Below are 14,143 nucleotides of genomic sequence, written 5' to 3'. Positions count from 1 at the left end.
ACATAGAAAATAAGCAGTAATTAGTGAGGAGTGCTGCCCCCATGCTGGCCCTAGGAGGAGGAGGAGGAGGAGGAGGAAGGCTGCAAAATGAGATCTCTGTGCTGCAGAGGTGTTGGAAGCAGGGGACAAACACACCCATCCCCGTTGCCTTCAGGCAGGCACGTGCCCATTGCTGCTGGTCCTTGGCCAGTGGGAGATAAACTGGCTTTGGGAAGGAGCTGCTCTTCCAAGCTCTTGCAATTGCTGTCATTGATGTCCCACGGATGGCTGGGGATTCACTGCTGCCTTGGAAGCCCCCCATGGTCTATTCTCAGCCCAGCTGCTGCTCCCTGGGTGCCTGTGGGTGCCCCCCCCGTCCATCGTGCCCAGCAGGAGCTGCTGCTGATCTCTCTCAGGAGGCTCCCAGCATAGCAATGGAGAATATGTTAGAAATTCTGAGAAAGAGCCTGAAATGCAGCATTTTCCCCAGCCTGCAGGCAGCTGGTGGAGAAAAAAAAATGCTTTCTGGGCTTCAGATAGGAGCAAACTGCCCATGGAATGGTGCTGTGAAGATGTGTCCTGGGGCATCAGGGAGCCAGAGGAAGTATTGATCCTTAAAGATCAATATTGCCAGCAGGAACCTCCCTGCCAGGCACAGATCAAGTCTGGGGAATCCAACCAAGTGAGACAAGAGCAGGAGCTGCCTGGAGGTGCTAAGGGCCACAGTGAGAGTGTTGGGATTGCAGCTGGAGCAAGAGCCCCCTGTTCTGGGGCAGAGCAGCTGCTGCTGCAGTGGGATTTCCACAGGGCTGGGGCAGTGGATCCCTGTGCACCCCACAGCCTTCCTCCCCTGGCCTCATCTCAGCACAACCTGCAGTGCAGCCACCCTTCTGCCTGTGACCTGGGGTCTGCACCCTGTGCCCTGCACCCTGCATCCCACACACCCCCACACCCCCATCCTACCCCTTCACCGCCCATTCCACCCCTGAATGCCCATCCCAATCCCCACTCCCCTATCCCACCCCTTCACCCCCCATTCCACCCCTGAATGCCCATCCCCACTCCCCTATCCCACCCCTTCACCCCCATTCCACACCCCTGGATGCCCATCCCAATCCCCAATCCCCATATCCCACCCCTTCACCCACATCCCACACCTGCATGCCCATCCCCATCCCCATATCCCACCCCTTCACCCCCATTCCACCCCTGTATGCCCATCCCAATCCCCACTCCCCTATCCCACCCCTTCACCCCCATCCCACACCTGAATGCCCATCCCAATCCCCACTCCCCTATCCCACCCCTTCACCGCCCATTCCACACCTGAATGCCCATCCCCACTCCCCTATCCCACCCCTTCACCCCCATTCCACACCTGGATGCCCATCCCAATCCCCACACCCCTATCCCACCCCTTCACCCCCATTCCACACCTGGATGCCCATCCCAATCCCCACACCCCTATCCCACCCCTTCACCCCCATCCCACACCCCTGGATGCCCATCCCAATCCCCACTCCCCTATCCCACCCCTTCACCCCCATCCCACACCCCTGGATGCCCATCCCAATCCCCATATCCCACCCCTTCACCCCCATCCCACACCCCTGGATGCCCATCCCAATCCCCACTCCCCTATCCCACCCCTTCACCCCCATTCCACACCCCTGGATGCCCATCCCAATCCCCAATCCCCTATCCCACCCACCCCCCTGCCAGTTTTAGCAGCAGCCCTGACCCACTGCTCCCAGCACCAGACTCCACCATGGCCAGCACTGAGACCAACCCCCTCCAGCCCTGCTCCAGGAGCCCAAATCCCACCTGAGGCCACGGGGGGAGGCAGGAGGAGTGAGGAGCCCCCAGGGCCCGCCGTGCCCACCCAGAGCTGCTCCCTGATGGCAGCTCCAGGTCACCAGCAGCCTTGGCTGGCACAGCCCCGGTGAACAGCTCCAGTAAATGCTCCCCAGCCAGTCCAGCCCAGCCCACACACCTGAGATGATCACTTTGGGTACCCTAAGGGACATCAGGACAGAGAGAAGAGATCGGCAGCCGAGGTGGAAGAACAGCACGAGAGGAAAATCGCAGAGATGCCGACCTCCTGCAAGCTGGGAAGCATCTGATCCCACAGCCCAGTGGGGCCAATGCCCCTCCAGGACCCACCTGACCCAGCCAGTCCCATTTTTGGCACAGTCTTGGGGGCTTTTTTTTTGCTCCACGAGTCTCCTTCCTGCTCCGCCTGCAAGGAACTGTCCTAGAAATCCCAGAAAAATTCCACAATCTCTCTGCAAACTCATGGATGTTTCTGTCCAGACTTAAGGAGCTTTGACCTGGGTTTGCATCTTGCCTCTGTACTGCTCGCTTCTTTTTTAATGATAGGGGAAAGCATAATAGTTTATTTTAACTATGAAATATATTGCTATATTATGATGGTTATGGTAACTTTCAATTATGGTTTTGTACCCAACACGGTTGTTAGCAAGGCAGCAACACCAGGCTGCTGCCAAAAATGTCTGTTTCTGAGTACAGCTACCACTGCCAGTGAGGATGGGGGACAGGGAGAGGTGCAGAACCCACGCTCTTATCCTTTATCACCCTTGTACTCATTTCCAGTACTTGGAAGCTGACCTCTAACAGGTCTGGATCTGTGTGTGGCCCAATGGCACCAGAGCTTTGCTTCTCCCCACAGAAAGGTCAGGCTCCCCCTTTTTTTTCCCCAGGTTCTGGAAAGCCATTTTGCCCCAGGTTGTCTCCTCCAGCAGAAGGAAGAGACTCTGCTCCCTGGGCACAAGCTCTGCAAGAGTCAAAATTCCCCTTTTCCTCCAGGGTGGAGGCTCTTGAGAAAGCAGCACTGCAGAGCACATTTTCATAGAATTATGGAATCATTAAGGTTGGAAAAGTCCTCAAAGAGCATCAAGTCTAGCTGTTAACCCAGCAGCACCACCAAGCCCACGTGCCCGAGTGCCACAAACACAAATCTCCTGGATTCCTCCAGGGATGGGGACTGCACTACTGCCCTGGGCAGCCTGTACCAGAGCCTGGCCACACTTACACGCCAGAAATTTTCCCAATATCCAACCCAAACATCCCCTGGCACGACTTTCAGGCATTGTCTCTTGTCCTTTCACTTGTTACTTGGGAGAAGAGACTGGGACAGGTCCAGTTCACGTTTCACACCCTGCCCTGGGGAGCTGCAGCTTCTGCTGAACCTCAGGATATGATGGCATGGGAGGACAAAACCCTGAGCCTGAAAGAGAAATGAGAAGAGGCTGCAGGGATTGTTTTGTGTCAGCATTCCAGGCTGCCCAGAGCTGTGTCTGCCCCATCCCTGGAAGTGTTCAAGGCCAGGTTAGATGGGGCTCGGAGCAACCTGGTCTAGGGGAAGGTGTCTCAGCCCGTGGCATGGGGAATGAGATGAGCTTTAAGTCCCTTCCAACCCAAACTGTTCTGTGATTCCATGATTCTGTGATTCTATGGACTCCTTGAGCCTCAGAGAGCATCACTACCTTACCTCCAGCCCCTCCTGAGCTGCTGGACCTGATCCCTGCTGGATCCTAAGTCTTAAACTGCTCTTTGGCAGCCACACTTTGCCCTGGCCAGTTTTCACAGAGCACGATGTGTCTGGGAATGAGCAGCACCTATGGAACCAATTCCTGCTGCTTTTGTCCAGAGAAAGTCCAAAAGTCCCTGCACTGGCCCTTCCTGGTCAGAGCTGCAGTCACTGCCGTGCTGTCACCGTAGAGCTGTGCTGGTCTCACCCTTCCAGGCCAGTCCAACCCAGCAGAGCCCCAGCAGCAATGAGCTGCCATGAGGTCTGGATGCTCCTTGCTGGACCCCAGACCTGAAATCTCCCCGCAGAAACCAGCTCTGATGGAGGAAAGAGGCTGGTTCTTCTTCTGAGAGGCCAGGGCTGAGCCTCTGCTGCTGCCAGCCAGGTCTGGGGCTGCCAGGGGATTCCTGGTCCTCTCCCTTGGGCTTTGCCTTGGCCACCAGGTATGTTTGGTGGGGGGCAATGGTGGTGATTGCTCAGCAGGTTGGGAAGATTCTGCTGCCAGGCTCTGTACTGACTGCTCTGAGCTTCTTCTCACCTAACTCCAAGCTCCCTCCTAACAGGCATCCAAAGGGTCCAAGGTTGTAGAGAGGGGAGTTTGCAGGAGAGAGAAAAAGCTTCTTCCCCATGGCATTGGTTATTTCCCTATGGGATGAGCCACCTCAGAGCCCCATGAGGCACCAGGCAGGGCTCCAGAGCCCAGTGGGCGCTCTTGGCTGGGGGCCCTGGTGCTCTGCGCACCCAGCTCTGCTCCTTCTTCCACCCAAAGTGTTCTTCCCCCCGCTGGGGTCTCAGCACTGCCCATGCACCTTCCAGTGGGAGCTGCTTGCATGTTCTCTGTGGTCAGGAGCCAGTCCTGGGCTTTACCTTCCTCCTTCAGGGCCGGTCTCTCAGCTGGAGGACAGGAGTGGGGGCTGGCCCATCCGACAGCAGCCCATCCCCACAGCATTGCCATAAACCCGAGCTGTACCCAGAAACAGGCATGTTTTAAACTATGGCTTTAACCTGTTCACTGTAAAAAGTGCCTTGGACTTTAATCTGAAGAGGTCACTATCTAGAAGTATTTACCTGTGCGGGTGTGTAAGGATGCAGCTCTGTGTGCAGAGTTACACACACAAATATATGATCTATACGTACAGCCACCAGTGCCTCAGACCCTCTGTTCTGCAAGCCACGAGAGCTCTTTCCTTTCAGGCAGGCATTCCTGACCCAGGCACCCCTCGCCAAAGTGAAACTTCGTGCTCAAGGGTTGTGCTGGGTGCAGGGCTTGCCCTCAGCAGTGCTGTTCATCCCCAGGAAGCAGCTTGGTGCTCCTCAGGGTCCGTCTGCACAGTCTGGGAAGCCCCCAGGGCAGGGGATAAATCCCTGTCCCCTTGTGCAGAGGGAAGCTGAGGCAGGGGTCACATCTCTGGACTCCCCATGCCAGGAGCTGCCGGGCACTTTGGAAAACCAGGGGGAACCCCCAGGTGCTTTGTTCTATGGGAGTGATGAGGGGTTTTCCAGACTCCTGGTCCCCAAAAGGATTTTTGGTTGCCAAGTTCTTGGGCTGTGGCTCGAGAAAGGAGCGTAGGAGGTTGGTGCTTTTTCCTCTGGCTCTGTGCAAAGAGCACACACATAACTTTCCCAAATTGAATGCACTGGTTGAGATAAGGGGAAGCTTTCCCAGTGAGCACCACTCTGAGCCCAGCAATGGGGCAGTGCTGGTTTCAGCTCACCCTGAAGATGGCACCCCAGATTCCACCCTCATTTGCAAGCTAGGAGGACGCCAACAGAAACAGCTCCCCCAGCTAAACATGGTGCTGTGGAGCCAGCAGAGGAGGAGGGAGATGTGCAGTAGCTGAACTGTGATTAATCAATAAATCAGGCTTTTTTAGTTTTGAGCTAATACGTCTAAATCCTAAAAATACCTCCAGCAGCCCGGGGGGCTCTCTGATAGGTGATTAAACCCTTGGAGCTTCATTTCCAGGATTAATGGCTTAGAGCAGCAGAGCCCTGCTGTACAAAGGCAGCTCTGGTTCTGATACTGCCCATGAAGGCAAGGCAAAATACGTTAATCTTTATGTGCAGCATGAAATCTGTTTTAAATAATGGCTCAGGATTAAAGTTTCTCTGAACAGAAAGGTAATAATGGCCATAGTGCAGATCTCCACCTCCCTGTGCCTGCCCTTTGCTTTCCCAGTCCCAGGAGTGAGAGGGAGGAGGAGGAGGAGGATGCTGCTGGTATGAAGGTCTGGGCAGCCTTTTACACCCAGCTCAATGTGCCTGCATCAGTGCTGGAATGTGCAGTGACAGGAGGGGAAGCGCATTCCGAAGAAAAGAAGGGAAAAAAGGAGGGGGGAAAAAAACCAAAAACTGAAAAACAAAACCAACCAAAAAAAACCCAAAAAACAAAAAACAAAAACAAAACAAAACAAAACAAAAAAAAAAAAAACCAAAAAAACCAACAAAAAAAAACCAAAAAAAAACCCAACAAAAAAACCAAAACCAAAACCAAAACCAAAAACAAAAAAAAACCCAAAAAACCCAAACTCCAAAAACACACACACAAAAAAACAACCCCCCCAAAAAAAAAAACACAAAAAAAACCAAACTCCAAAAACACACACACACACACACACAAAAAAACCAACCAAACAAACAAACAAAAAAAACACCAAAAAACCCCCAAAAAACCCAAAAAAAGCTGTTGTTTTGCTAAACAGTTCCTTACAGATAGAATTTTCATAAAAAGTGGGGAACTACTGGCTTTCCACAAGGCAGAGGAAAATCCCAAGCAAACCGGCTCCACAGGGCACAGGTTTGAATCAGCCTCTGCCTGCTGGGAGTGAGCAGATGTGGGAGGCAGCTCCTGGGGGCGAGGGAGGGGCAGGCAGGGAACAGGGGCTTTGGAGCAGGCTTTGCCTTTGCAGGCAGGCAAGTGTTCTGTGCTGAGCTGAGGCCTCTAAATAAAAATAAAAAATATAAATATAAATATAAATATAAATATAAATATAAATATATAAATATATAAAAATATATAAATATAAAAATACAAAAATAAAAATATAGAAATATAAAAATATAAAAATTATAAAAATACAAATAAATAAAAATATAAATATATAAATATATTTATATATAAATATATAAATATATAAAATATAAAAATACAAAAATATAAAAATATAAATATATAAATATATAAAAATATAAAAATATAAATATATAAAATTTATAAAATATAAAAATATAAATATATAAATATATAAAAATATAAAAATATAAATATATAAAATTTATAAAATATAAAATATAAATATATAAATATATTTTATATATTTATATAAAAATATAAAAATATAAATATATTTTTATATAAATATATAAATATATAAAATTATAGAAATATAAAAATATAAAAATATTTTTATATTTTTATATTTTTATATAGATATATAAATATATCAATATATAAATATATAAATATATAAATATATTAAAATATAAATATATCAATATATAAATATATAAAAATATAAAAATATAAATAAATAAAAAGGTCATTTCCCCAGTCAGGAGCTGGGAGTCTCACTCCCTGCAGAGAAGCTTTTGCTTCCTAGGGGATGGGGTGGGTGGTGAGTGAGCAGGAGAGGTGGATTCCAGCTGGGCAATGCAGATCTGGTGCCCAGCTCTTGAAGGCAGGAAGAAAAGCATTCAGGAAAGCCTCTTCTGCACTTGCTGCAGAGATAAAATGAGGTGGTGGGGACCTGTCCTGTAGCTATTTCCATCTTGGATGTGCTGCTCCTTTTCCAAGGTAAAATTGAGGCTGCTGTGCTGTTAATTCACCCACCCAGCCTTGGTGCTCCTGGCACGGAGGGGTTCATTCATTATTGCTCATTACCAGCAGTGGTGTGAGCTCTGCAGGCCAGATCAGAGCGGGTAACATCAGCCAAGCAGCTTGGCACCACAAAAACTGCTCCTGAGCCCTCATAAACCCACTCAGGGCTGCTCCAGCTCTTGCTACAGACCATTGCAATGGGATCAGTGAACTGCTGGAGCCTGTGGCAGTGCCAGCTCCCCTGCTCAGTCAGGAAAGCACGGCTGGGGCTGCATGCAGGGGCTGGGGGGATGCTTTTTCATGCTTTTTCCCTTCTGAGCTTCCTGCTCAGCCCCGGCATTTGCATATCGGCTTCCTCCTCTCTCCCTGTAATTCCTGAGAGCACCTGCAAAGGAGGGAGCTGCCTGATGAGAGGCCAGGCTGGATTCAACAGCATCTGTGCCCCTGTACATGTTAAACAGGTGGAAGAAGTCATCTCAGTTTCCCAGAGGCTGCTGGCCTGGTGGTCCCACCATAAGAAAGGTTTTTGAGCAGGGATGGGCTGGAAAATGACACTTTGCTACTCAAATGATTGTTTTGGGGTTTTCTGCTGGGGAGCAGTCACTGTGTTGGAACAACAGCAGCCATCCCAAGCCAGTTGGTGCTGGGGGCTTTGCTACAAAACCCACAGACAGATGAAGCTGTCACTTCATCCATTATGACATTTCAATAGAACTAGCAACCCAGGGCCAGGAGTGGGGTCCAACTCCTGGGTCTGCTCGGGAGGAGCTGTGAGAGGACAGCAGAGCCCCCACAGCCACCCTGCACCAGGGGAAGCCCTTGCACATGTCACAGGGACCAAAGAATTAAAACCATAAGGCGGCATTGCCAAAAGCATTTGAGGTGTGAGCAGGTGCTGAGATGGGGGATGAGGTTGGACGCTGCCACCTAACCTGTACCAGCCAGTGCAGAGCCTGTTTCCATGGAATCACAGACTGGTTGGAGCTGGGAGAGACCTTAAAACTCATCTTGTCCCACCCCCTGCCATGGGCAGGGGCACCTTCTGCTATCCCAGGTTGCTCCAAGCCCTGTCCAACCTGGCCTTGGACACTGCCCGGGATGGGGCAGCCACAGCTTCTCTGGGCAGCCTCTGCCAGGGCCTCCCCACCCTCGCAGGGAAGAATTCCTTCCCAAAATCCCATCTAACCCTGCCCTCTGGCAGTGGGAAGCCATTCCCCCTTGTCCTGTGCCTCCAGACCTTTGACCAAAGTCCCTTTCCAACTCTCCTGGAGCTCCTTTAGGCACTGGAGAGGGCTCTAAGATCTCTTTGGAGGCTTCAATCCTCCAGGCTCTCCCAGCCCATCTCCAGTGCAGAGGTGCTACAGCCATGGGAGCATCTTCATGGCTTCCTCTGGAACCTCTCCAGCAGCTCCATGTTCTTATGCTGGGGCCCCAGAGCTGGACACAGCCCTGCAGGTGGGGAGGGTCCCCAACATCCATTCAAAACTGAAGAGGCAAAAAAGCAGAGAAATCATTTCAGTGCAAACGAAGCCGAGCTCTTTCCCATTTTAAAAATAACTGGATTTGTGGGAGAAGCGGTGAGCAGTTCCCAAGTGAGGTCAGGCACAGGCACAGAAATCCCTGTGAAGTCTCAGTTACTCCAGTTAATCCCAGCCAAGCCCCTTGCTGCAGCTCAGTGTGCAACAGACACTGACATGCTTGGCTCTCCTTCATCCTGCTCTTGCTGCCTCGGAGAAAGTTGTAGGAGCTGGAGTTTGCCTGAATTCCCAGGTGTGGAAGAGGCACTGTCAGCTTCACATGGTTCCCTGAGGTTCCTCTCCTCCCTCCATGCCAAGCTGTGCTGGTACAGGGCCAGGGAAGATGCTGCTTTCTCCAAAGCTGGCACTGAATGCTGGTTGAGTGCAACAGGTTTTGTTCTAATTAAAGAGGAATCAATTAGGCTGCAAGATATTCAGCCACCTGGTGCTTCTGACTATTTTTTCCTCCTCCTTCTCTTTTTTCCTTAACATGCTGCTGCTGCCTCCAGGGAAGCCATGAATGAAGCAAGACATGTTCCAGTTTCTTGCATTCTTTTAGATTAAAAAATGCTGTTTTGGGAGGAAATCTGTGCAAGCCAACCAATGACAGTGCTGTACATGTCCCTGTGATCTGCAGCTGGCATCTCCTCTGCCATCCATTACTCCCTCCAGTCAAGCCTCCTGTGTCTCCAGCAGCACATGGCACTGACTCCATCAGCAGTCAGTTTGTGCTGCATGGAAAAAAAAAAATCATCTGCAGCAATTCAAGAAAAAGCAGTGGAAGAGGTGTAATGGGATCTCACAGGAGGCACAAAGGAGTCCTACGTGCAAGGAAGTCCTTTGGAGATCCAGCTGTGCCAGGCTTTTCCCTGTGAGCTGGTCCTTTAGAATCTCTCTGTGCTCAACAGCACATAAATCAAGAGGAGAGGAGAGCAGCAGCTGCTGCCTTGGGCAGCTTTGGAGTTTGCTGAGCACTGAGCTCTAAGAAAAAGGGGGGGTCAGCAAGCACCTCAAGCAACACAGGTAAAAATCAGGCCCTGGAGTGGTGCTAAGTGGTGAGGGAGTAGTGGTGGAGGGCTCTGTCCTCGGTGCATGTGGTGCTTTTCCCCTCAGGTCAGTGCTTTTCTCCTCAGGGCAATGCTTTTCCCACCCATGGCTCTGCCTCAGGGATGGGTTGTGAAATCCCTTTGGTTTGTCTGAGCACATGATAAAGCCCCCGTGCAGCTAAATCAGATTTAATATTAAATATGAAAGGGCAAAAAGGGGAGCCTGGGCTTGGATGGTGATGTAAAGGTCACAGAAGGGAGTGTTAATGCCATGTCAGCTGACATGCACTGGCAAGATCTTTGAATTCTGGCTTTAGGAAGGATTCATTAATTCAGCTGATTGACTCTCTGGAAACCTCTGCATCAGATGTGCAGGGAAAGGAACTCCCTTCTCCTCACAAGCTGGGAGGTTCATGGTCTGTCTAGGATCCCACCTGACCTCCTGCAGCAAGGCTTTGGCCAACACCTGAGCCAACAGCTCTGTAAGGGACAGGCTGACCATGGAGCCATGCCAGAGACGCTGACATTTGAGCAGCCAGGCTTCCCACAGCTCCTTTCCAAGCTGAAGGAGCCCCTGGGCATCAAGGCACTGGGAGGGAGCCCATTCCAGGGGAGATTTGGGCCACACATGCTGTGATGGCTCTAAAACCACACAAAAAGAGCCCCTGAGTGTGAAAAACGCCAATCACTTGTTTTTAAGATTTTAAAAGTTTATTAGTAATAAAATGGTTATAAAAATAGTAACACAATTAGAGTAATAATAATTTGGATGATTTGAGTTAGGACATTATGAGACAATAAAGACAAAGAGTTACAGACAGTCCAGGTACCTTTTTCTGGTATGAGCCCAAAAAAGGGACACCCATTAACAAAGGATTAACCCTTAAAAACAACAGCCTGTTGCATTTTCATACACTTCATCCATGATGCATAAATTCCATTCAAACACAGGATTCTGTCTGGTCATCATCAACTCCCTCTGAATCCTGACAGTGCCTTCGAGGTGGGAAGAAGTTCGTTTCTCCTGATAATGGAGCAATAAATTCTCTTTCTCTGAAAGACTGAGGTGTCCTGTGGCTGCTATCTCGCTGCAAGTCCTTTCTTTAAAAAAAAGTATCCTACACAGCATCGTTTCTATTTTAACATTTTGTTATAACCTAAAACTCTATTTAACACAGTACTTAAGAGAATGAATACAGCATTACTTTCTAACACAACACATATAATATTCATTTTAATATTTAAAATAGTAACAATAATAATAATAGTAATGACGATAATGATGATGATGATTATAATAATAATAATGATAATAATTTAATAATAATATTTCACATGAGCATCCAAGAACTCAAAGAGGAGGCCGTGCTCACATAGCACGTCCTGCCTGAGCCACAGTCTGCCTTCTGCCTTTTTTCAAGGGTACCTTTTGTACCAGACAGAATAAAACCTGTGCCTGCTTCCCACCACTGCAGCTGCCGTGGGAGTCAGCGTTGCTGCCTCCTTCTGCTGCAGATGTGCCAGGCCCAGCTGCCTTTCAGTGAAGCAGCTCCTTGCTCTGGTGCCCATTCCAAGGGCACAGGCTCAGAATGGGGCAGCACCTCCCATGTATTACCTGCTCCATGTTTACAGCTACCATAAAAATCAATTGGAAGGAAATAAAGCATTTTTTTTTCCCTTCTAGGGGAACCGATGCTGTGGAGTTAGGAAGATTTTCCATGTCAGTTCCCAGCTGTGCATGTACAGACAGACTGTAGAAAGTGCAACACTTAGAAGGACGTGGGAACCAGCTCAGCCCAGCTCCTCACTTCTCATATGAGGAGCCTGCAGTGTTTGATGGGTGCTTCTGCAAGGAGGCCAAACCCTAATTGCACCTCTTAGCAGTAGTGTGAGAGCACAGCTTGGCCCTGGGGCAGAGAGGGGATCAAACAGCAGCACAGCAGGTGATAAACCACCACTCCCAGGGCTGCCTTCCCTTGGAAACCACCATCAGCTGACTAAGAAGTACAAATCTCTCCTGAAGGAACAGGCTGTTTGCAAGAGCAAGGAAGTGATATTTTAGAGTGTCTAATAAAGGAGCTTAAAATGAAACTCTGCAGAACAATAGCCTGAGCTGGTAACTGGCACCCGAGCAGAAAGTCAGGCGGGGGAGCTGTGCCACAATTTATTTCCTCTCTTTTCATTTCATAAGAGGGAAGCAAATCCAAGCAGACACCTGAGGCATCTCCAGCTGATGCTGGAGCTTTAGTGAATGCTGCCATCCTGTGGGGAAGCCTCTGCTCAGCCTGGGGAACGTGGGAGGTTTGGGGCAGCCCCCAAAGAAGCAGGGGAGCAGGATGAGACTCAGCATCCAAGAGCAAGTAATGGAGCTTTTTCCACCCTCCACCAAAATCAGCCAGGCAGCCTCAGGTAAGCTGGTTATCAGCTCCTTATCTCCACCACAAATTGACTGCTTTGGCCATGCCTGCAGTCTCCAGAGGGTTCAGGAAGCTTCTGTCACGGCCAAGCAGATGCCATGGCTGTGTCAATGCTGGGACTTCAGCAGCTGGAGGTCTCCTGCTCTCCCAGCCCGTTCCTATGGAAACAGGTTGGGAGTCTGCCAATTTTCCATAAAGAAGGAGAAAGGAGAAGGAGCTTGTGTGGATGAAGTGCCTGTTTGTCAGGTTTAGGGTGTTGCAATTCTAAAGGATACGTGGCCCAACAGTGCCAGCAGCACAGGATTTCATGAGCAGCCATGTCACACCAAGCAGTGCTGGAACCTTCCCATTCCATCTCCACAGCAGCCAAGATGAATCACATCACTGAGCCTGGAGCAAAGCTTGGGAGTGATCACCAGCAATTAAAAGAGGGTGGAAAAAAAGAAAAAAAAAGAACAGATTGAGGAGTGGGTAGTTGTGTGCTCTGTGTGTTCAGTGAAGTGGATGGGAGACACTGCTGATGTGCACTGTGACCCCTGTGTTTGCCATGAGCCTTGTCCCAGGCAGGAGCCTCTGTGCTTCCAGACCCTCCAGGAACAGATGTGACAACTTCAGTGAGTGTGGAGAGGTCTTTTTTAGGCAAGGAATCTCTCCATTACAGAAATAAAAAAAACAAAACACCAAAACCACACCATGACACAGAAGGCCTAAAATCTCTAAATCCAGAAATAATCTGAAAAAAAACAATCCCCAAAACCTGAACAATCCACAACCTTCACTGAACAAGAGCAGCAGCTGAGCCTGGGGTCTGACTCACCATTTCTGCACCCTGCCACTACTCCAGGTTCATTGAAATGCCTTTGGAAAGCTGCAGGGAAGAGCCCACGCTGGGTTAAGGTCCCCACTCCACTGGGACACACAGAGCTGCTGGGAGGACCAGGGTGCTCTGAGGAGCTTGTCTTTGTATGTTTTGTCCATTCATGGACAAATGTAGGCAGATGGGCCCCCAAAATTCATCCAGAACCCGTGGCCATCCCTCCTGGCTCCCTCCACAGCCACCACTTGAGTGGAAGAGGGTCTGGGCACTCCCAGGGGATGGTGCTGCATGTGATGGTGCTCACTGGTTGTACCACAGCACCAGGATTATAGAATTGCAGATTCTCAGTGCTGAGCTTGGGAAAGCCCTGTAAAATCACAGATTCCAGCTCTTGATTCCCCATCACTGCCAAGGCCACCACTAATCCACATCCCCAGACGCCACATCCATTCCATTTTTGAGCACTTCCAGGGATGATGGCTTCACCAACGCCTCTTCCAGTGCCTGATCACCCCTTCCCTGAAGAAACATCTCCTAACATCCAATCTAAACCTGCTCTTGTGCATCCTGAAGCCATTTCCTCTTGTCCTACCACTTGTTGCCTGGAGCAAGAACCCGACCCCCAGGGCTGCTCCATCTCACAGCTCGGCTCCCAAGCCTTTTGGTTATGATCCTGTGAAAAATGCCAATCCCTTGTTTTTAAAATTTTAAAAGTTTATTAGTAATAAAATGGTTATAAAAATAGTAATACAATTAGAGTAATAATAATTTGGACGATTTGAATTAGGACATTATGAGACAAAGACAAAGAGTTACAGACAGTCCAGGTACCTTTTTCTGGTACAACCCCAAAAAAGGGACACCCATTAACAAAGGATTAACCCTTAAAAACAACAGCCTGTTGCATTTTCATACACTTCATCCATGATGCATAAATTCCATTCAAACACAGGATTCTGTCTGGTCATCATCAACTTCTTCCTCTGAATGCTGACAGCAC

This window comes from Molothrus aeneus, chromosome 31, assembly GCF_037042795.1.
Source record: "Molothrus aeneus isolate 106 chromosome 31, BPBGC_Maene_1.0, whole genome shotgun sequence".
NCBI lineage: Eukaryota > Metazoa > Chordata > Aves > Passeriformes > Icteridae > Molothrus > Molothrus aeneus.
This window is presented reverse-complemented; position numbering follows the sequence as displayed.